Below are 22,287 nucleotides of genomic sequence, written 5' to 3' on the forward strand. Positions count from 1 at the left end.
CCTTCAATATGGTTCTCTTCCTCTAATATCAAAAGTATTTGAATCATCTGAGACATTAGAATAATTACAAATATGGAAGGACAGAAGTGATTAGGAAATCCATTTTTTTTTTTAAAGCACTGTACTATACGGGGCATAGTGCACTAGAATAATAGGCAGCAGTCAAATTGTCAAATATACCAGGTACGTGTGACTATTTTGGTCACACACGCCTGTCAGAGTAAATAACCACTATTAGATTAATTTAGCACATTATATCTGGAGTGTCATAAAGTAGCAGAAATGTCCACAATTAGGCCAATCCGCCTAGTTCCGGCAGCTTTTTTAATGTACATCTAATGCCACATTATTTGCTTCAATTTTCATAAATAATTACTATTAACTTATTTATCTTTTCCTTCTCATCTCCTAAATGATTGTACTATAGAAACTCCCAGAAGTGTGAAATAGGTCACAAACACTCAAAATAGCGTAAAGAAGACTCTTTCTACAAAGTAGGATTCGTCTTCCACCCTTTGGAAAATGTATCATGTTTTATCTGATATATTCTGAAATGAAAATCACAACATTTGGTGAAGTTTACTGTAACAATGCTTGTATTTAGCATCCCTGTTAGAGATGAGCGAACTTACAGTAAATTCGATTCGTCACGAACTTCTCGGCTCGGCAGTTGATGACTTATCCTGCGTAAATTAGTTCAGCCTTCAGGTGCTCCGGTGGGCTGGAAAAGGTGGATACATTCCTAGGAAAGAGTCTCCTAGGACTGTATCCACCTTTTCCAGCCCACCGGAGCACCTGAAAGCTGAACTAATTTACGCAGGATAAGTCATCAACTGCCGAGCAGAGAAGTTCGTGACGAATCGAATTTACTGTAAGTTCGCTCATCTCTAATCCCTGTGATTGTTTCAGCTTCACTATCTGCAGCAGTGATCTCACTAAGGATGGCACATGAGCTTTACATCTGTACCACCTGTTAGGCTAGATTCAGACTACGGAATCTCCGGGCAGAAAATTTCCACCCGGAGATTCCAAGTGCGGCCAGCGCTGACTGAATCAGTCTCCAATAGACTGCAATGTGTTCCGTGCGGATTTCCACCTGAAGAAAGAGCAACGCCATTCTTCAGGTGGAAATTTCCAAGCGTATTTTCCGTTCACAAATTCCGCTTCACAAATTCCGAAGTGTGAATATGTGAAAACCATTCACTACACTATACATTTTAGCAAGCAGAATTTCTGCCTGTAATTTCAAAGCGAAATTGCAGGCGGAAATTCCGTAGTCTGAACCTAGCCTTAGACGCTCACCTGGGAAGACACCGCAACAATTGTCAGGTGGACAAGGGGGCAAGAGGGGATGTACCATGGGTGAGACTGCAGGTATTGAGGAAGAGATTCTTGTTTGCACACAAAATGACTAAGTCTGAAGTTGTCAGGCGGTAAGAAAAATCTGTATACTACAGAGGAAATGGTTTTCTCTTTGGAACACAGAGCTCTCTGCTGACATCATGACAACAGTGCTCTCCGCTGACATCTCTGTCCATTTTAGGAACTGTCCAGAGCAGAATATGTTTGCTATGGGGATTTTCTTCTACTCTGGACAGTTCTTAAAATGGACAGAGATGTCAGCAGAGAGCACTGTGGTCATGATGTCAGCAGAGAGCTCTGTGTTCCAAAAAGAAAACCATTTCCTCTGTAGTATTCAGCAGCTAATAAGTACTGGAAGGATTAAGATTTTTTTAATAGAAGTAATTTACAAATCTGTTTAACTTTCTGGCACCAGTTGATTTAAAAAAAAAAAGTTTTCCACGGGAGTACCCCTTTAAAGAATCCCACCTCCTACCTGTTACCTTTTAGATCGCATGTTGTTTTTTTATAGATGGTGATTGGATATGAGAAATACCCGCGTATATAACCCGGTGATATCCAGCTAGGTTGAGGCCAGATGAAGCACTGAACTAGTGCGAAACAACGGCTGCTGTCGCCTTTCTGTACCCCTCCCCCTATGTGTCCAGCCCCGATACAAGATTGTATTAATGTGAGTATGTTTTTGCAATAAAGAAGAATAAGAAGATTTCGTGAGTGGCCGACGTTCCCTTATTCTTCATGTTTTGTTCATATGACTGTTTTGTCACGTCAGAGCGCAACCTATCTTTAAGTTACAGTTTCCTTGCCACACATGTAATTGTGACCAGTATCCAGCAGAAGTAAGCAGTGCTGAATATCCTCTTTCGTGTGTGATCTATTACCAACACTAGCTGATGGCATAGCAGAGAGGAATATGTGCTGTGCTGTGCTGTGACTGGCCAGATAAGTAGGGGAGGAGATAACTCTATGTGTACTTCTACTACACAGCCCAGTTCTGGTCCTCCTACTGAAATAAGAGAGTAAGAAGTACTGTAGCTGTGCATCATGGAGAGATATCTCATGGGCTCAATAACAGCACTGCAAGCACTAAAATCACCTTGTCACCACTATCAAGGATTAACCATGGGTTAACCAGTTTTTTTTTTTTTTTATGAACAAAAAACACTCAAAAAACTTTGAAATGACAGGTACACTTTAAAAAAAATTCTCAGATTAAATGAACTCTATTTTCTTCAACAAAAATGGTGCTTAAGGATCATAGTGGTTTATCTGTAATTCTGCAGGGGGTGTGAACCCTCTGTGTCACTTATCAAGTTCTTTTTAGCCAAATCCTTATGGTGGAAAGCGGCCTCGGTGACAGCTGGCTGAAGCAGATCAGGTAAACTGTAGAGATCACAGTAGAAGGAGCTGGCTGACATAAAATAGCACTAGTACAGCACCAGGTCAGCAATAGAATGGTCAGACAGTCTGAATCAATCCAGGAGAAGCCAAACAGGAACAAAGGAAGTGGCAAAGTTGTAGGTCAGGAACATGCCGAGGTCAATATCAGGATATAGCAATTCAGGTAGCAGGTGCCTTAGCTCAATGAAAACCCACAAGAAGATCAGGCAGAAAAAAAGGAAGTTCAAAGGCTCCTTATATGGCAGGAACTAGTGTGTGATTGGTGAGAGGGCTGGATCATGGGCGTGCATGGGTCTTCACAGCAACAGACCCAGTGCGACCTCTGCTGGAAGCATCAGAAACAGGAGCAGATGCAGAAGTCACAGTCCTCAGTTTGCCGCGAGAAAGCGGAGTCATGCGTGCTGCATGTCCCCGGAAGACGGTGGATCGAGGTACACATCGGCGGACGCCAACCGCCAGCGTTAGACTATCTGAGTAAACAACCACTGCTGTTGTTATGTATGAAGTGATATTCTGAACTTTTACTAGCTTAATAGTTTATGTATCACTGATGGCAGACTGCAGTTTATCCTGTTGTTGTTGACACTGCTCCCAAATAGTATAATTTGTTTAAAATTTAAAAAAAAAATATCAGCTCCTCCCAACGTGTTCCTGGATCTCCAGTTTCATCAGGGAAAAAGTGGGTAAGCAGATCTAAAGCTTTTATAAGACCCTATTTATTTTTTCTTTCCTTCCTATTAGACCAATAGGATTAGAGTTATCATAAAACCATTCAATTACCAATAAGATCGGAATCTTAATCAATCAAAAGGCTCTTACTTTATGAGTCAGTTTATTCCTGCACTGATGACACTAAGACAGGCCGTAAGCTCAGCCAACTGGTATTTTTGCACTCTAAGCTGTCAGTGATCATGTGTCTTAAGAATTCCATTTACTGTAATCTGTAGGCTGAGTTTACACACTGAATACTTAACCCCTTAAGGACCCAGCCAATTTTCATTGTAGCACCCAGCCATTTTTTGCACATCTGACCACTGTCACTTTAAGCATTAATAACTCTCGGATGCTTTTACTTTTCATTGTGATTCCGAGAAAGTTTTTTTTTTTACATATTCTTTTTTATGTTAGTGGCACAATTTTGTCGATACTTGCATCATTTCTTGGTGAATAATTCTAAAATTTGATGAAAAAATTGAAAATTTTGCCTTTTTTTAAAGCTCTGAAGCTCTGCAGCTTATTAAGAAAATTGATATTCCAAATAAATTATATTTGATTCACATATACAATATGTCTACTTTATGATTGCATCATAAAATTGACATGTTTTTACTTTTGGAAGACATCAGAGGGCTTCAAAGTTCAGCATCAATTTTCCAATTTTTCACAAAATTTTCAAAATCTGAATTTTTCAGGGACCAGTTCAGTATTGAAGTGGATTTGAAGGGCCTTCATATTAGAAATACCCCACAAATGACTCTATTATAAAAAAAAACTGCACCCATCAAAGTATTCAAAATGACATTCAGTAAGTGTGTTAACCCTTTAGGTGTTTCACAGGAATTAGCAGCAAGTAAAGGAGAAAATTTAAAATCTTCATTTTTTACACTCGCATGTTCTTGTGGACCCAGTTTTTACATTTTAACAAGAGGTAATAGGAGAAAATGCCCTCCAAAATTTGTAACCCAATTTCTCTCGAGTAAGGAAATACCTCATATGTGTATGTCAAGTGTTCGGCGGGCGCAGTAGAGGGCTCAGAAGGGAAGCAGCGACAATGGGATTTTGGAGAGTGAATTTTGCTGAAATGGTTTTTGGGGGGCATGTCGCATTTAGTAAGCCCCTATGGTGCCAGAACAGCAGAAAACCCCCACATGGCATACCATTTTGGAAACTACACCCCTCATGGCATGTAAAAAGGGGTCCAGTGAGCCTTAACACCCCACAGGTGTTTGACGACTTTTCGTTAAAGTCGGATGTGTAAATGAAAAAAAAATTTTCACTAAAGTGCAGTTTTTTCCCCAAATTTACCATTTTTACAAAGGGTAATGGGTTAAAATGCCCCCCAAAATTTGTAACCCCATCTCTTCTGAGTAAGGAAATACCCGATGTTAGGACGTAAAATGCTCTGCGGGGGAACTACAATGCTCAGAAGAGAAGGAGTCACATTTGGCATTTGGAAAGCAAATTTTGCTGAAATGGTTCTTGGGGGGCATGTCGCATTTAGGAAGCCCCTATGGTCCAGAACAGCAAAAAAAAAAAACACATGGCATACTATTTTGGAAACTACGCTCCTCAAGGAACGTAACAAGGGGTACAGTGAGCCTTAACACCTCCCAGGTGTTTGACGACTTTTTGTAAAAGGTTGATGTGTAAATTTAAAAAAAATTTCACTAAAATGCTGGTTTTTCCACAAATTTTACTTTTTTGCAAGTGGTAATAGGAGTAAATTGCCCCCAAAATTTGTAACCCCATTTCTTCTGAGTATGGAAATACCCCATGTGTGGACGTCAAGTGCTCTGCTGGCGAACTACAATGCTCAGAAGAGGAGGAGCGCCATTGATCTTTTGGAGAGAGAATTTGTTTGGAATGGAAGGCAGGGGCCATGTGCGTTTACAAAGCCCCCGTGGTGCCAGAACAGGGGACCTGTCACCCCATTTTGTAAACTACACCCCTCACAGAATTTAATAAGGGGTAAAGTGAGCATTAGGAAAAATTACATTTTTCATTTTCACAGACCACTGTTCCAAAAATCTGTCAGACACCTGTGGGGCGTAAATGCTCACTGTACCACTTATTACATTACATGAGGGGTGTAGTTTCCAAAATGGGGTCACATGTGCGGGGGGGGGGTCCATTGTTCGGGCACTATGGGGGCTATGTAAACACATGTGGCCTTCAATTCCAGACACATTTTCTCTTCAAAAGCCCAATGGCGTTCCTTCTCTTCTGAGTATTGTAGTGCACCCGCAGAGCCCTTTACATCCACATATGGGGTATTTATATACTCAGAAGAAATTAGGTTACAAATTTTGGGGGCCTTTTTTTTCCTATTTCCCCTTGTGAAAATAAAATATTTAGGGTAACACCAGCATTTTAGCAACATTTTTTTTTTTTTTTTTCATTTTCCCATCCAACTTTAATGAAAATTCTTCAAACACCTGTGAAGGTGTGGACATGGGGACACATGTCAGTATTTCTTTTTTTACGTTTATGTCAGAAACGCTGTAAAATCAGCCACCCCTGTGCAAATCACAAATTTAGGCATCAAATGTATATAGTACACTCTCAATCTTGAGCCTTGTTGTGCGCCCGCAGAGCATTTTACGTCCACATATGGGGTATTTCCGTACTCAGGAGAAATTGCATTACAAATTTTGGGGGTCTTTTTTTCCTTTTACTGCTTGTGAAAATAAAAAGTATAGGACAACACCAGCATGTTAGTGAAACATTTTTTTTTTTTTTGGGTGTAGCCCCCAAATTTTCCTTTTCATAAGGGGTAAAAGGAGAAAAAGCCCCCCAAAATTTGTAGTGCAATTTCTTTCGAGTACTGAAATACTCCATAAGGGGCACTAAACTGTTTCCTTGAAATACGACAGGGCTCCGAAGTGAGAGAGCGACTTGCTCATTTGAGGATACATTAGGGATTGCATAGGGGTGGACATAGGGGTATTCTACGCCAGTGATTCCCAAACAGGGTGCCTCCAGCTGTTGCTAAACTCCTGGAAATGCTGGGAGTTGTTGTTTTGCAACAGCTTAAGGCTCCGTTTCAGAAACACTGCCGTACAATAGGTTTTTAATTTTTATTGGGGGGGGACAGTGTAAGGGGGTGCATATGTAGTGTTTTACCCTTTATTATGTGTTAGTGTAGTATAGTGTTTTTAGGGTACATTCGCACTGGCGGGTTTACCGTGAGTTTCCCTCTAGGAAAAATTTGCCGCAGCTCAAATTTGAAGCAGGAAACTTACTGTAAACCCTCCCATGTGAATGTACCCTGTACATTCACAGGGGGGGCAAACTTCCAGCTGTTTCAAAACTACAACTCCCAGCATGCACTGATCGCCAAAGGGCATGCTGGGAGATGTAGTTATACAACAGCTGGAGGTACGCAACTACAACTGCCAGCATGCCGAGACAGCTGTTTGCTGTTTGAGCATGCTGGGATTTGTAGTTTTGCAACATCTGGAGGGCTACAGTTTAGAGACCACTGCACAGTGATCTCCAAACTGCAGCCCTCCAGCTGTTGCAAAACTATAAATCCCAGCATGCCCAAACAGCAAACAGCTGTCTGGGCATGCTGGGAGTTGTAGTTTTGCAACATCTGGAGGGCTACAGTTTAGAGACCACTGTGTAGTGATCTCAGACTGTAGCCCTCCATATGTTGCTAGGCAACTTACCGGCTTCCGTAGGATCCAGGGAGCCGCATCGCTGTCCTCTTCTGCCGTCGATCACTGCCGCCGATCGCCGCCATCTGCCGCCGCCGATGGGTAAGTGGCCTTCGGCGCCGGTCCTCGTCGGTTTCCCCGCCTATTGTGGGTGGGCAGAATGGGGAAACTGAAAGTTAACCCCCCCCCCGCCCCCGATCTGCTATTGGTCGTCGCTTCTTGGCAACCAATAGCAGGGATAGGAGGGGTGGCACCCCTGCCACCTCACTCTTATCCCTTCAGGGGGATCGTGGGTGTCTTGGACAACTCCGATCCCTCTTATATTCTGGGTCACCTGGTCACCATAGACCCGTATGACCCGGAATCGGCACAAATCGTTGGTGTGAATTCACCGGTCTGATGACCCCCCTGGGCATTGATATCAGCAGTCACCCCGGTCCAGTCCCCGCCCGGCGCGCGTCGGGGACCGAAATTCCCACGGGCATAAAGTTATACCCTGGGTCCTTAAGTACAGGGTGTCAAGGTGTACCTGTACGCCCTGGGTCCTGAACAGGTTAAAGGGGTACTCCGGTGGAAAACTTTTTTTTTTTAAATCAACTGGTGCCAGAAAGGTAAAAAGATTTGTAAATTACTTCTATTAAAAAAATTTACCCTTCCAGTACTTTTTAGCAGCTGTGTGCTACAGAGTAAATTATTTTCTTTTTGAATTTCTTTTTTGTCTTGTCCACAGTGCTCTCTGCTGACATCTGATGCCCGTATCAGGAACTGTCCAGAGCAGGAGAAAATCTCCATTGCAAACCTATGCTGCTCTGGACAGTTCCTGACACAGACAGAGGTGTCAGCAGAGAGCACTGTGGACAAGACACAAAAGAAATTCAAAAATAAAAGAATTTCCTCTGTAGCATACAGCTGCTAAAAAGTACTGGAAGGGTAAAGATTTTTAACAGAAGTAATTTACAAATCTGTTTAACTTTCTGGCACCAGTTGATTTAAAAAATAAAATAAAATAAACGTTTTCCACCGGAGTACCCCTTTGAGGACTAGTTAGAAACAATCAGAGACTAAGTTCACATAAAACCTATTTATTTATTTATTCATTTATGTTACTCTATTGCTATTTCTATAAAAAATGATTAGCCTTAGAAAAATTTTATTATTTCTTTAATCATTTTTGTATTGCATAATTATGTTTAGAATAAGCTACAATATTAACTCCTATTACTGTTTTATTATTTTATTTAATAATATATTTGCCTCATTTTCCCTTTGCCTCATTTTAACTTGTTATATTTGTGTTAAAATGGGAGTTCTAATGGTATTTTATTCACTTTTGAAACAAAAGGAATTAAAGTGGATACATAGGTTAGATACGCTACATCCCAGAGGTCTTAATGTGGACTTTAGTTTGAAACCATTTATGTAATTGAGGTTCTGTGGATTGTTTCTTTTTTCTTCTTTTTTCCTTTTTCTTTTCTTTACCTCCGTTTTTTTCTGTTTTTTCTTACTTTTTTTCTTTTTACCCCCTTTTTTTTTGTTCCTTTTTTTTTCTTTCCTCTCCTTATTTCTTTTCGATTGTTTTTATTGTTCTCTGTAGTTTATTTATTTTTTAATTTTAATTAATTTAATTTTTTTATTATTTACTTTTATATTTTTAATATTTAATTTTTTATTATTATTTTTTTTTTATCTTTACATCCTGCTCTATTTAATATCAAGTAAATTTTAGATACTTTCTAATGTATTTAGTTTTTTATGTTTTATTTTTAGAGAAGAACTGCACCGCACTTTGCACCGTCTATGACTGTATACCACATGAAGCACTTGCCAAGGACCCTTGTCATTTAAATTTTAATTTGTTATGATGAATTATATGTAATAAAGATAAAATAAATGTATACCCTTTGTCTAGAATAATTATCTCTATGATGTGCACATATTGGGGATGCTGTCAGCTCACTTGCATGTATTTATTAACTAAATTAATATTCTTAGTTGTTGAACATGATTGCAGCTTCACTGAACATCTTTGATGGTTCTGATGGACAGGGATTCTGGATAGATCTCTGCTATGCTCCGACTCTTTCTGATAAGAATGTATCTGTCGATGCGCATGCGCAAATTTTTCGCGCATGAGAGTTGATTATATGTGTTTAGTTTGGGCACTGGCTTGGCGTAGTATGCTTTGACGGGTCCGGAGTAGAAGTGACGCCTGGCACCTACGCGCATGATTTGTTTACAAGCCTGCCGGTCAGCATTCCCATACATGCACAACAAGTAAGTTGATCTGAAGATCACACATATATAAATGGAGATGACCATTGTATAACAGGTATTCTGGCATATATAACTAATTTGCATATGTGTAGTTATATTATTAATGGATTTTTAAGGACATTTTGCTGTTATACTCTATAGTGGTTGCTATGACAATTTGTCTTGGAGCACACTGAACAAATGAGAGAGGGTGGGTGTGATTTTTTAATTACTCAAAAATGTGTATAGACCAATGAATGTTGTCTGAGACATATATGTAGAACACTGTTTTATTTGTATCGTATGCTTGATAAAGGCTCACAGGGAGCCCAAATGTCACTTTTTGTAACCAATAAACTTCAGCTCTACTTTCACTAAACCGGAGGCACCAGAATGGTGCGGTGGCCTTTGCACTTTCTATATATACTGATAAATACTGCAGTCACACTGTTGCACAGTCAGCAATACAAAAACTATTAAGCTGGGGTTTAGCCAGAATATGATTGTACACAAACTAACAACATTGATAATTTACCCAGCAAGACCACTATTTTTTTTAAACTCTGTTTTTGTGAATGAAAACATATTATTTTTAGTACAATGAATAATGTTAATTTTTATAGGATGAGGTAGAAGGTGGTCATTATTTGGCTACAGGCAAATTGTAATAGAATAAAAGTATAATTTTATAAACCACCTCAGATAGCCCCTGTAAAAATGTCCCTGTCATTAAAAAAAAAAACATTCACAATCATTAGGACAGGCGGAAAGAATTGTGCGGTTATGTGCTTCACTCCCCAGGTTGCTATGATCTTGGCCCCTTTCACTAGGCTCCATAGGGAGTGAAGCACATAACTGAGTGGTTCTCATTCTAATGATCTGTACTGATCAAAACTGATGTCCTTGTGACATGTCATGACCTGCCCTAAACAGTAGCCCCCAATGGGCAATGGTCCCTACACTTAGCTAAGCGCACAAGGCATCAGAGGAGGTCAAATAGGCCAGGTCAGCAACACACAGCTAAAAAAGGTACCAAGACAGCAGACCCGTGGTAAACCAGGGACAAGCCAGAACATCAAAACTAAGAGGACAGTGCACAACACAAAATAGAACTAGAATCAGTGTCAGGGCAAGCAAGGGTCAAACAAGGATGGCAGCTAGTACAAAATCCGCAATCCAGGCAAAGGCAAATCTAGATTACAAGCAGAAGTCAGGACAAGTCACAGGAAATAGCATAGGTAAAATGGAAACAATGTTAAAAGGAACTACAACAACAGCAATCAACTGCCAATAGCCCACACCACAACTGATTGATCGTATATCCCTATCACCTGATAGGCTAAGCTGGCCATGTCATACAATGGCAGCAGAAGGCCAGTCATCAGGATGGCAATAGACATCATCAGCAGCCCCTGGTAGGGACCGGAGCCAGTGCTGGGATTGAGCCAGATAAATTGGTTAAAATAACAGGGACACTTTAAGTATTTCAGACTGCTACAAGTTCACTAAACTGTGTGCGCAGTAAGTAGAAAGGGTACTCTTTATAGCATGCAATAAGGTTGGAAGATAAAGGACTCAGCATGCCATCGCTTCTGTGTCATATCAAAGTACTCCCTCACAAATTCCATGATCCAAGATTATTAGCTCACGCCTTTGCTTTTTTCTTGCTCATTCTGAGTTATTACGAGTCTGGTGTGGTAATTTAGTGCGGCTGGATGCACAATGATCTGCATACAAATAGATAGATGATTGTGTTTGCTCTATTTATATATTCTATTTTTAATTATGTATTATTATCCTTTGTACAAACCTGACAACATACAAGGATGTTACTGTGTAAAAAGATCTGGCACACAAGCCCTTATGCCATTAAACTGTATAAACATTGTGCACGTACAGTAAGCCTATCATGTTGTCTCAAAACTCCACACAGTACATTATAAATGCCTTGGTTCCTCAGACCACCAAATGCCTTGAGTACCTTGGTCGCCTGCATCTGCACCCAGCTCATCCATTTACTTCATATGCCCAAAATTGTACACAATATTCCATTCGTGGTCTAACTTTTTCCAATGTGTCGCCTAGATTATTTTTCCTGATATACAGGCAGATACTAAAACATGTTCTTTGTTTCTAATCGGTTTCTATTTTCAGGTTATTATTTTTTTTTTTGTACATTATAATGGGGGCAGCCATCTTTCATGGGCTGTTTTTAACAGCCTACAGTGATATCCTTTACACCAGGGCCTATGGAGAAAGACAACAAAAGACAGGACCTGTCCCATTCCGATGAATTAAAGATGTTACTGGGCATTCTTTGAAAACTTTTTAGAGGTCATTCTACAGGGAAGGGGAGGTTGATCTATGCTGTGAATGGTGGTGGATCTAGTGTTATCTATCTACTGGCATCACCTTTCACTATACTCCTGAGAAGAAAGGCATAACTGGGAAATATTCTGTATAGAACAGGAAGTCTCAGCTAAGCATTAGACCTAGTGGGCACAAGTGAAACTGCAAAATTTCAAGATTATTACAAAATATGGATCTGATCACATAAGTTATATTTTGCCCCTGTCTCCACCTGTGTCCAACCCTATAGCCAATAACCCCTGTGGAAGATACAATTACACCAGAAGCCCCCAAGGTCTATATAAAGCAGCGTAATGTCCTCATTGCCCGGTAACATCACCACAATATTTTGGGTCACTCAGTAGCTTTTGATGTCTTGGGGGTTTTCTTGGTATCGTCCTATCATAGTCACCTTTTATGAACATGTCTCTGAAGTGTCTCATATTAAACAGGACATTGGCATATTGTCATTTTGTACTTCATTATTTCCGGACTGAAAATGTAAATCAAGTTGAATTGTTTGGCAGTAACTTACAGGATTGTAATTCAAACAACTTATTCTTGGCAGCAACTCGCATATCTTGTTATTGTTGTGTGTGTCACTTTATGGAGCCGGAAACATTGAGCTTTATAGATTTCCCATCAACTTCAAAGCAATATAATTTGGGTGAATGATATTAGCCGTCATAAAGCTTTTCTCAGACTCTCATTCGGAGAATATGTGAGAAGATACTTCACTACGTGCAAGTGCCTCTGTATTAACTGTTGAGCATTGGTTAAATACTAATACAGGGAAATTAGTTTCTGCAACTAGTCTGCTTGGACAGTTCAGGTGCTCCGGATCCTGTTGATGTGCGACATATCATGCTTTACTGGCAATGCTTAGCATGCCGTTAAACTAGAGGAATAGCATGAATAAAAACAAAAATTTGCAGGTACAATAGCCAAGCTTACTAATGGTCTATTCACACGGCAGAATTTCTGTTTGCCGAATTCCATCTCAAATTTAACCCCTTAACATCTTTAGGACATAGGACGTTCTCTAACGTCCCCGCTACCTGGGCTTTAATGCCCAAGGACGTTAGAGAACGTCCTTTTGTATTTCCGGTCTCTGCCACGCGCCAGGCAGAGATCGGAACGGCATGCCTGCTGAAATCTTTCAGCAGGCATGCCTTGCAAATGCCGAGGGGGGTCCCAGGACCCCCGCATTTCGTCGATCACAGAAAATCGCATGTCAATTCAGACATGCGATTTTCTCCTATTCCTGGCTGATCGGGTCTCTGGTGACCCGATCACCCGGAAAATAGGGATGCTCGGACCTGTCAGTGACAGGCCCCAGCATCCTGCAGGGTAGGAGTGAGGTTGCATTGCTGCGATCTCCTCCCATCCCCTGCCATTGGTCAGAACTGATTCTGACCAATGGCAGATCAGGACGGTGGGTTGCCATGGAAACCCCCCTTTCTGCCCACCCCTGGATGTACGGCAGAACGGGGGGAGAACATGGAGGCTGGTACCTGGAGGAGAAGACTCGTGAGGCCCGGCAATCATCGCAGATATTCACCGGAGATCCCGGCTCAGGTAGGAAATTGACGGTGAGGGGGAGAAATGAAACTGAAAGTAAAGTGATTTTTACTGTGACAACCACTAGGAAGGCCGAACTGCAACTCCCAGCATGCCCAGACAGCCAAGGGCTGTCTGGGCATGCTGGGAGTTGTAGTTTTGCAACATCTGGAGGGTCACAGTTTGGGGACCACTGTTACAGTGGTCCCCCAACTGTAGCCCTCCAGATTTTGCCAAACTACAACTCTCAGCATGCCTAGACTGCCCAGGCATGCTGGTAGTTGTAGTTCTGTAACATCTGTCCCTTCAGATTTAGCAATTTTCATGAAATTTTTGAAAATTGCTGCTTTACTCTGAAGCCCTCTAATTTTTTCAAAAAGTAAAAATATGTCCATTTTATGATGCCAACATAAAGTGGACATATTGTACTTGTGAATAAAAATAAAATTTATTTGGAATATCCATTGTCCTTACAAGCAGAGAGCTTCAAAGTTTTAAAAATGCAAAATTTTCTAAATTTTCATGAAATTTTGGAATTTTTCACAAAAAAAGGATGCAAGTAACGCCGAAAATTTACCACCAAAATAAAGTAGAATATGTCACGAAAAAACAATCTCAGAATCAGAATATTCGGTAAAAGCATCTTAGAGTCATTAATGCTTAAAGTGACAGAGGTCAGATGTGCAAAAAACACTCTGGTCCTAAGGTGTAAAAATAGCCTGGTCCTTAAGGGGTTAGGGACCCAGGGTTTTTCCGTTTTTGCATTTTCGTTTTTTCCTCCTTACCTTTAAAAAATCATAACTCTTTCAATTTGCACCTAAATATCCATATGATGGCTTATTTTTTGCCCCACCAATTCTACTTTGTAATGACGTCAGTCATTTTACCCAAAAATCTACGGCAAAATGGAAAAAAAATCATTGAGAGAAAAATTGAAAAAAAAAATCCCATTTTGCTACTTTTGGGCGCTTCCGTTTCTACACAGTAAGTTTTTCGGTAAACATGACACCTTTTCTTTATTCTGTAGGTCCATACAATTAAAATCATACCCTACTATATAGGCTTGATTTTTTCGTACTTCTGGGAAAAATCATAACTACATGCAGGAAAATTTATACGTTTAAAATTGTCATCTTCTGACCCCTATAGTTTTTTTTATTTTTCCACGTATGGGGCATGAGCTGAAGTTTTTAGCGGTACCATTTTTGTATTGATCGGACTTTTCGATCGCTTTTTATTCATTTTTTCATGATATATAAAGTTACCAAAAATACACTATTTTGGACTTTGGAATTCAAACTTTTATTAGGGAAGGGTTAAATGACCTTTATTCACTTTTTTTTGCCCTTTTTTTGCAGTGTTATAGCTCCCTCAGGGGGCTATAACTCTGCACACACTGATCTTTTACATTGTTCAATGGTTTCTCATAGGAAACCATTGATCGATGATTCTGCCGTTTGACTGCTCATGCCTGGATCTCAGGCACTGAGCAGTCATTTGGCGATCGGACAGCATGGAAGCAGGTAGGGACCCTCCAAAAGCTCAATGGCGCTCCTTCTCTTCTGAGCATTGTAGTGCGCCAGCAGAGCACTTAACATCCACATATGGGGTATTTCCATACTCAGAAGAAATAGTGTTGTAACACTCACGTTTCAATACACTGGAGCACAGATTATGGTGGATCCGCTGGACCTGTGTGGTGGATGACTCGGACCATACCAGGGAGCAGAGTCTAAGGTTTTCACCAGAGCCCGGCGAAAAGCGGGATGGACTTGCAGCGGCAAGCGGCACTCAGGTCGCTACCCCCGGCACGGCTCAACCACACAAGCGGCTAAGGAGATTCGAGGCACAGGTGGAATTAGGCAACTCGTGGTCTGGATAGTAGGAGGTCAGGGCAGGCGGCACAGTAGCGTAGTCAGAAACGTAGCAAATGGTCAGTAGGCAGGTGGCAAAGGAGCAAGGTCAGGTCATGGAGCAAAGGTATGATACACAGCAAGGTAATACACAGGAATACTTTCTTTAAGGCTCTAGGGCAACAAAGATCCAGCATAGGAGTGTGGGAGGTGGAGGAATTTATCAATGAGCCACAGGTGTTACTTCACTAATGGGCACCTTGGCCCTTTAATCTTAAAGCTCCAGCGCACGAACACCCTAGGGGACAGGGACACACATGCCAGAGCAGAGAGGCAGAGGCGGGGACAGGAGAAGCACCAGGGCTGGCATTCGCATGTGGGCGCGTCCTGCAAGGCGAATCCCAGCCCCGCCGGCAGCCGAGGGTAATGGGACCATGAGACCATAAGGTAACAGGTGTTACAAATTTTGGGGGGCATTTTCTCCTATTACCCCTTGTAAAAATGTAAAATTAGGGGGAAAAACTGCATTTTAGTGAAAAAAATAAATACATTTCCCTCTTCACATCTGACTTTAACGAAAAGTTGTCAAACACCTGTGGGGTATTAAGACTCGCTGTACCCCTTGTTACATTCCTTGAGGGGTGTAGTAGTTTTTTTTTTTTGCTTTTCTGGCACCATAGGGGCTTCCTAAATGTGACATGCCCCCCAAAAACCATTTCAGCAAAATTCACTCTCCAAAATCCCATTGTCGCTCCCTCCTTTCTGAGCCCTCTAGTGCACCCACAGAGCACTTTACATCTACATATGAGGTATTTTCTTACTATTTTCTTTCTTATTAAAATTTTGTGGGGATTCTTTTCTTTTACCCCTTGTAAAAAATTTAAAAAAAAAATGGCTCTGCAAGAACATGCAAGTGTAAAAAATTTACAATTTGAATTTTCTCCTTCACTTTGCTGCTATTGCTGTGAAACACCTAAAGGGTTAACAAACTTTCTGAATGTCATTTTGAATAATTTGAGGGGTGCAGTTTCTATAATGGGGTCATTTATGGGGTATTTCTAATATGAAGACCTTTCAAATCCACTTCAAAACTGAACTGGTTCCTGAAAAATTCAGATTTTACATTTTTCTTGAAAATCTGGAAAATTGATGCTATATTTTGAAGCCCTCTAATGTCTTCAAAAAGTAAAAACATGTCAACTTTATGATGCCAGCATAAAGTAGATATATTGTATTTGTGAATCAATATATCATTTATTTGGAATGTCCATTTTACTTAAAAGCAGAAAGCTTAAAATTTAGAAAAAATTTTAATTTTTAAAAATTTCATAACATTTTAAGATTTTTCACCAAGGATGCAAGTATCAATGAAAATTTACCAGTATCTTGAAGTAGAATATGTCACAAAAAAACAAACTCAGAATCAGAATAAAAGGTATAAGCATTCCAGAGTTATTAATGCATAAAGTGAGAGTGGTCAGAATTGCAAAACAGGGCTGAGTCCTTAAAGGAGTTCTCCAACTGAAATGTTTTTTCTCCCGCTGTGCCCGGGCTGTAAAACTATACATAATAAACTTTCACTTACCTTCCTATGATCCCCCATTGTTCCGATATTGCCGTCCCGTTCTCCGGTCCCAGTCTCTTCCACTTCCTGCGGGTCGGGGACTTCACTCTGCGCTCAGCCTATCAGCGGCCACGACGGGACATTGCTGCGGCCGCTGATAGGCTGAGCGCAGAGTGAAGTCACTGACCCGCAGGAAGTGGAAGAGACCGGGACCAGAGAACGAGACGGCGATATCGGAACAACGGGGGATCGTAGGCAGGTAAGTGAAAGTTTATTATGTATAGTTTTACAGCCCGGGCAAAGCGGGGGCTAAAAGTTTTAGCTTAGAGAACTCCTTTAAAGTGAAAATGGGCTGAGTCCCTAAGAGGTTAATACACTTTTTTTTTAATTATAATTAGTAAAAATAAATAGAAATAAAGATAGAAAACAATGGATATACAGGAATTTCTACAGAAACCTCGACAGCTTGCAAGGTGATGAAATGCAAAGCAATAAAAAAAAATAAACTAAAACTCACCTTTCCTTGTTCCCACTCAAAGTGGTAGGTACTCTTCCTACAGCCAGCACACTGCAGTGACCCGCCACCTATGCAAACAAGCAGACTTGCTCAGATACTCCTGGACTCCTATAGTCCACAGGCCTAAAGCTGTGGCTTAAGAAAGTAAAGTGGTGGGACAGGGAGGCAATGGCTCTTTGTCATAGCACAGTCTTCAAATACATGTCTGTCCTGAGGATGCAGATGTAGCCAACAAAATCTGTGCTTGCCTCGGGATCAGGATTTCAGGAACATTTGTCAAACCTTCCAGGAAAGTGGGACAATGCCAAAAAACACTCTGGATCGAGAAACAGTTGGAAGGCTGGCCAGATGTGGTGTCCAAAAGGGCTAGGCAAAAGCCAGAAATAGGTAAAAACCAGAAGATAACATGGAACAGATCTTGAACAGAGTCCATAGGATAGAAGATCTGGATGGAACCAGAACACAGGTTGTGATATGCTTATACACAGGCAAAGAATGAGAGAATCAAATGGGTTTATACAGCAGATTCTGTTAAACCATCAGAAGCAGCTGTATAGAATAGCTACCACCGTATAAGACGCACTTTTTCTTCCGCAAAACTGGGGGAGGGGAAAGTTGGTGCGTCTTATACGGCAAATACCTGCGGCCATCAACGGCCGGGACACGCGGCTAATACAGGACATCAGCGATCGCGGTGATGCACTATATTAACCCTTCAGACGTGGTGATCAAAGCTGACCACCGCGTCTGAAGCGAAAATAACACTAACCCGGCTGTTCAGTCGGGCTGTTCGGGACCGTCACGGTGAAATCGCGGCGTCCCGAACAGCTTACAGGACACCGGAAGAGAACTTACCTGCCTCCTCGGTGTCTGCTCCGTGCCGGGATTCCCTGCATGGTTGGCGCTCTCCTTCGACGTCATCACGTCGTCGCGCACGCCGTCCCGTCATCCAATAGGAGCGGCGTGCGTAGCGACGTGATGATGGCGACGAAGAGCGTGGATCCCGGGGAAGAAGACGTCCGGAGCGTCGGGGACACCCGGGGACGCGGCGACAGCGATGGAGCAACATCCAGGGCAGCGGTGACGAGCGGTGACGGGTCCGGAGCAGCGGGAACAGGTGAGTACTACCTCCCATCCAGTGGTCTTCAACCTGCGGACCTCCAGATGTTGTAAAACTACAACTCCCAGCATGCCCAGACAGCCGTTGGCTGTCCGGGCATGCTGGGAGTTGTAGTTTTGCAACATCTGGAGGTCCGCAGGTTGAAGATCACTGTTGGGTGCAGAATCTTTTTTTTTCTAGATTTTCCACCTTTAAAATAGGGTGCGTCTTATATGCTGGTGCGTCCTATAGGGCGAAAAATACGGTACTTTAAAAGATATCATTAAAGGGGTATTCCAAGATTTTTATTTTATTTGACTATGCTACAGGGGCTGTAAAGTTAGTGTATTTCATAATATAGTGTCTGTACCTGTGTTTCATGGTGGTCTCACATTTCTTCTGTGATTTTTGGCCCAATATTTATTTTTAATAGCACACAAAATGACTGTCGTCCCAGGTTGCAGTGCGGCCCTATACATTACATCACTAGTCAGGTGTTGAGAGGAAGCCTGTCTTTGCTTCAATGGGTGGAGCGGCCGCTGGGTGGGAGGTAGATCATTCTGCAGGGAATTGTAACTTTGCAACAGATGGAGGCACCCTGGTCAGAAAACACTGGTCTATTGCATGAAAGAATCACAGGTGTGTTTCAATGGGTGGGGTGGCTAATGTGTGGGAGGGGGGGAAATGATCTCACACTTACAAACAAGGAATTATGGGACATGTAGTTTGAGGGAGGGAACTCCAACAAGAAATAGCCATTTCACAAAAAAGATGGCCACAGCATTATGGTTAACCCAGAACATAGCTGTTTAGCTCCAAGTTAAGCACGGATCTTTCCTAAGCATGTTCATTACTGTCTCTCAGGTAAGTACTAAAATCATCTTATGGTGGATAACCCCTTTAACTGTTGTCTAAATTGCAGGACAGGGTGTGGCTGAAACAGAAGTTACATACATAGGTCATCAGGATCAAATGGCGTGCCAGCAGAGTAGAGGTGAGGAACTGTGCTGTTCATGACAAATGACTGCTGACAGCTCTGTTGTATTGCTGGAGGCCAACATAACACAGGATAGTAACACTAGGCACATGGAGGGGCAAGCTGTGCATAACTAGCTTGCCCCCTGACTGGTGAGCAGTAAGAGGTTAAGAAATATACAGGCAATGTTTTTAGCCCCCTCCCCCGCCTGTAAAACTTGCAAATGGCTACAGTGGTATGTCCCATGGGTGGGGGGGGGAAGGAGTGCACCAATCAGGGGTTTAATAGTTTCCCGGGCTTTCAGAGGCCCTCCCCTGGGTATTTATAGCTGTGGTGCCTCCCTTCCCCCCTCAATCTGCCCAGGACCCGGAGTTTTGCCCTCCCTCCCTCCCTTTTTGTATCTTTGTTTATTGTAAGTCACAGCTTGGCGGTAAGAAGACGGTGAAAGCGGGGTCAACCCGGGGTAGACCTCCACACAGGACGGTGTGGCAGCACCTCTCGGGTTGGTAAGAAGCCAATCGGTGTCTTTGTTACAGTTAAATTGTTATTTATATAAGTAATTTTATAAATAAAGCTGTGGCCGATCCCCACCCACGGAAAAGTTAAATTGTTGTTGTTGTGTCAGTTATTATTTAAGTATTTATTGTAGTAAGGGGGAGGGGTAGTTATAGCCTGCTAGGAGCTAATTGTGTCTCAGCAGTCTAGGTAAGGCTCTGTAAGCATCTTCCCTGTCACTCACTGGTCTCTCGGGATGGTGGCTATACTTCATCACTACCTGGAGAGGGTATTTGACTATTGATATATGTCTGGCAATCCAATTGATGCAGAAAGGAAAAGTGTGCAGAATGTAGCCATCCCTAAGGAAGTGAAAAATAAATAGTAATGTAAAAAAAAATATATATATATATATATATATATATATATGTATTATATACATTATTGACATTAATTAAATACATGATCATTTTCCATTATTTCTTTTAAATGGTGTTGATAAAACAAAAAATGTTCAAAAGCTCCATAAAGAATGTATGGAATTCTTTCTTAGCATGTGGGGTGCACTACATTCATTCTGGGGGATATTTTGGGGAGATCTATCACAACCTGTGCAGATTAAAAGTTGACCAGTTGACCATAGCAACCATTCAGATGGCTTATTTTATTTTTCATAGGCCTTTTCAAAAATGAAAGAATGGATTTGATTGGTTGCTATGGGCAACTGGTCAACTTTTCCTCTGCACAGGTTTTGATGAATCTCCCCCTTCGTCATCAGTGGAGATCCCAGCAGTCAGCCCCCCATTAATCAGCTATGTATCCTCCGTCCTATGCAGAGGATATACATTTTCATTGTGGGATAACCCCGGTTAGTGAACATGACTGTATTTTAAATGTTTTGCTGACATCAATTTTGCGTTGAAATTTTTGCTCTGTTAAACGTGTACCTGTCAATAGACAAAAAGGCAAATGCCAAAAGTTTTTATCGGTCAAGGTCTGAGTGGTCAGACATCGGCTAATGAAGAGTACGAGCTTTTAAAAAAAAAAAAAGAAAACTTTTATAATAAATAGCTTTGGCCTCTAAAAATTTTTTTTATATTTCAATCTGCAGGTCTGTTTGAGGGTTAAAGGAGACATCCAGTGCTGAAAAACTTATCCCCTATCCTAAGGATAGGGGATAAGTTTCAGATAGCAGGGGGTCCGACCGCTAGGGCCCCCCGCGATCTCCTGTACGGGGCCCAGCAGCCAGCGGGAAGGGGGTGTGTTGACCACCGCATGAAGATATACAAGTGCCAATTGGGTCCTATGTACTATTAGCGATTCTGACAAACCAGTCTAATTAGTGTATCAATCTAATCTCCAATGATGGATGCCTGCAGGAACACCCCTAACTTGGAGGATTGAGGACACTGGCACCTGAGCTAAAACACTTTTACACTGCCGCCCTCGACATGTTTCGCTACAAATGTAGCTTTATCAAGAAGTAAGCGGGCACTGAATTCAAAAACGCCGATCCTGGGGTTTTAAAACCTCCCATATGATCTCACAGGAAAAGGAAGTGCATACAACATGAAGATTCACAAGTCACTCCACTCCAAAACCAATTGACAACTACAATGACCAATAGGAGAAAACCTCCTCTCTTATACATGATCAACCAATCACCACTGTTGTTTGCTGAATCTCCTATGAAGGATAAGAATACTTGATTGACATGAATCCCAGCCCATCAAGCTAGGTTCTGCCTACTATGACGTGTTGCGCCCTCTCCCTATGCGAAGATAGATAGACTTACTCCCAGTTCTCGGAGCGTGGAGACTCCGTCTACACATGCGTCGTCATCCGACGGTCTAGAGGGTATCTTAAAAAGGTCCTACATAGGGCCTTTGCTAGAGCTAGAGACACTCGCAGGAGCGATTTGCTGGAAACTAATTGGAGATCAAAGGCATCATCTGGAGCAAAGGTGGTGAGATGCATAGGCACTTACGACAGAAACAACTGTCAAGTGGTCAGTGTCCTAAAAAAATACTGGCCTATACTACTCGCTGATAGTGATCTAAGAGAGTTCCTTACCCCACATCCGTCAGTCACCTATAGACGGTGTACGAATATCAGAGAACATCTAGTGAAGAGTCACTTTTCTGATTGTACAGGCGGTGGGTACATGGTTAAAGTCCCCTACATTAGGATCCTATCCATACGGGAATTGTTCCTTTTGTCATTTGGTGCCAAAAGCGAAGAAATTTACAAACCCAATTGATGGATGCACCTATGTGATGAGGGACTTTGTTAACTGTCAAACCACTGGAGTAATCTACATGTACATTGCACAATATGGATGCTCCATGGTTTATCTTGGAAAAACTATCCAACAATTCAGAAGGAGCATTTCTAAACATGTTAGTATAATCCATACCAGAGTGGATACACCTCTGGCAAGAAATTTTGCCTCCCATTATGGAGGTGACATGTCGAGTCT

Source organism: Hyla sarda, chromosome 3, assembly GCF_029499605.1.
Source record: "Hyla sarda isolate aHylSar1 chromosome 3, aHylSar1.hap1, whole genome shotgun sequence".
NCBI classification, from domain to species: Eukaryota; Metazoa; Chordata; class Amphibia; order Anura; family Hylidae; genus Hyla; species Hyla sarda.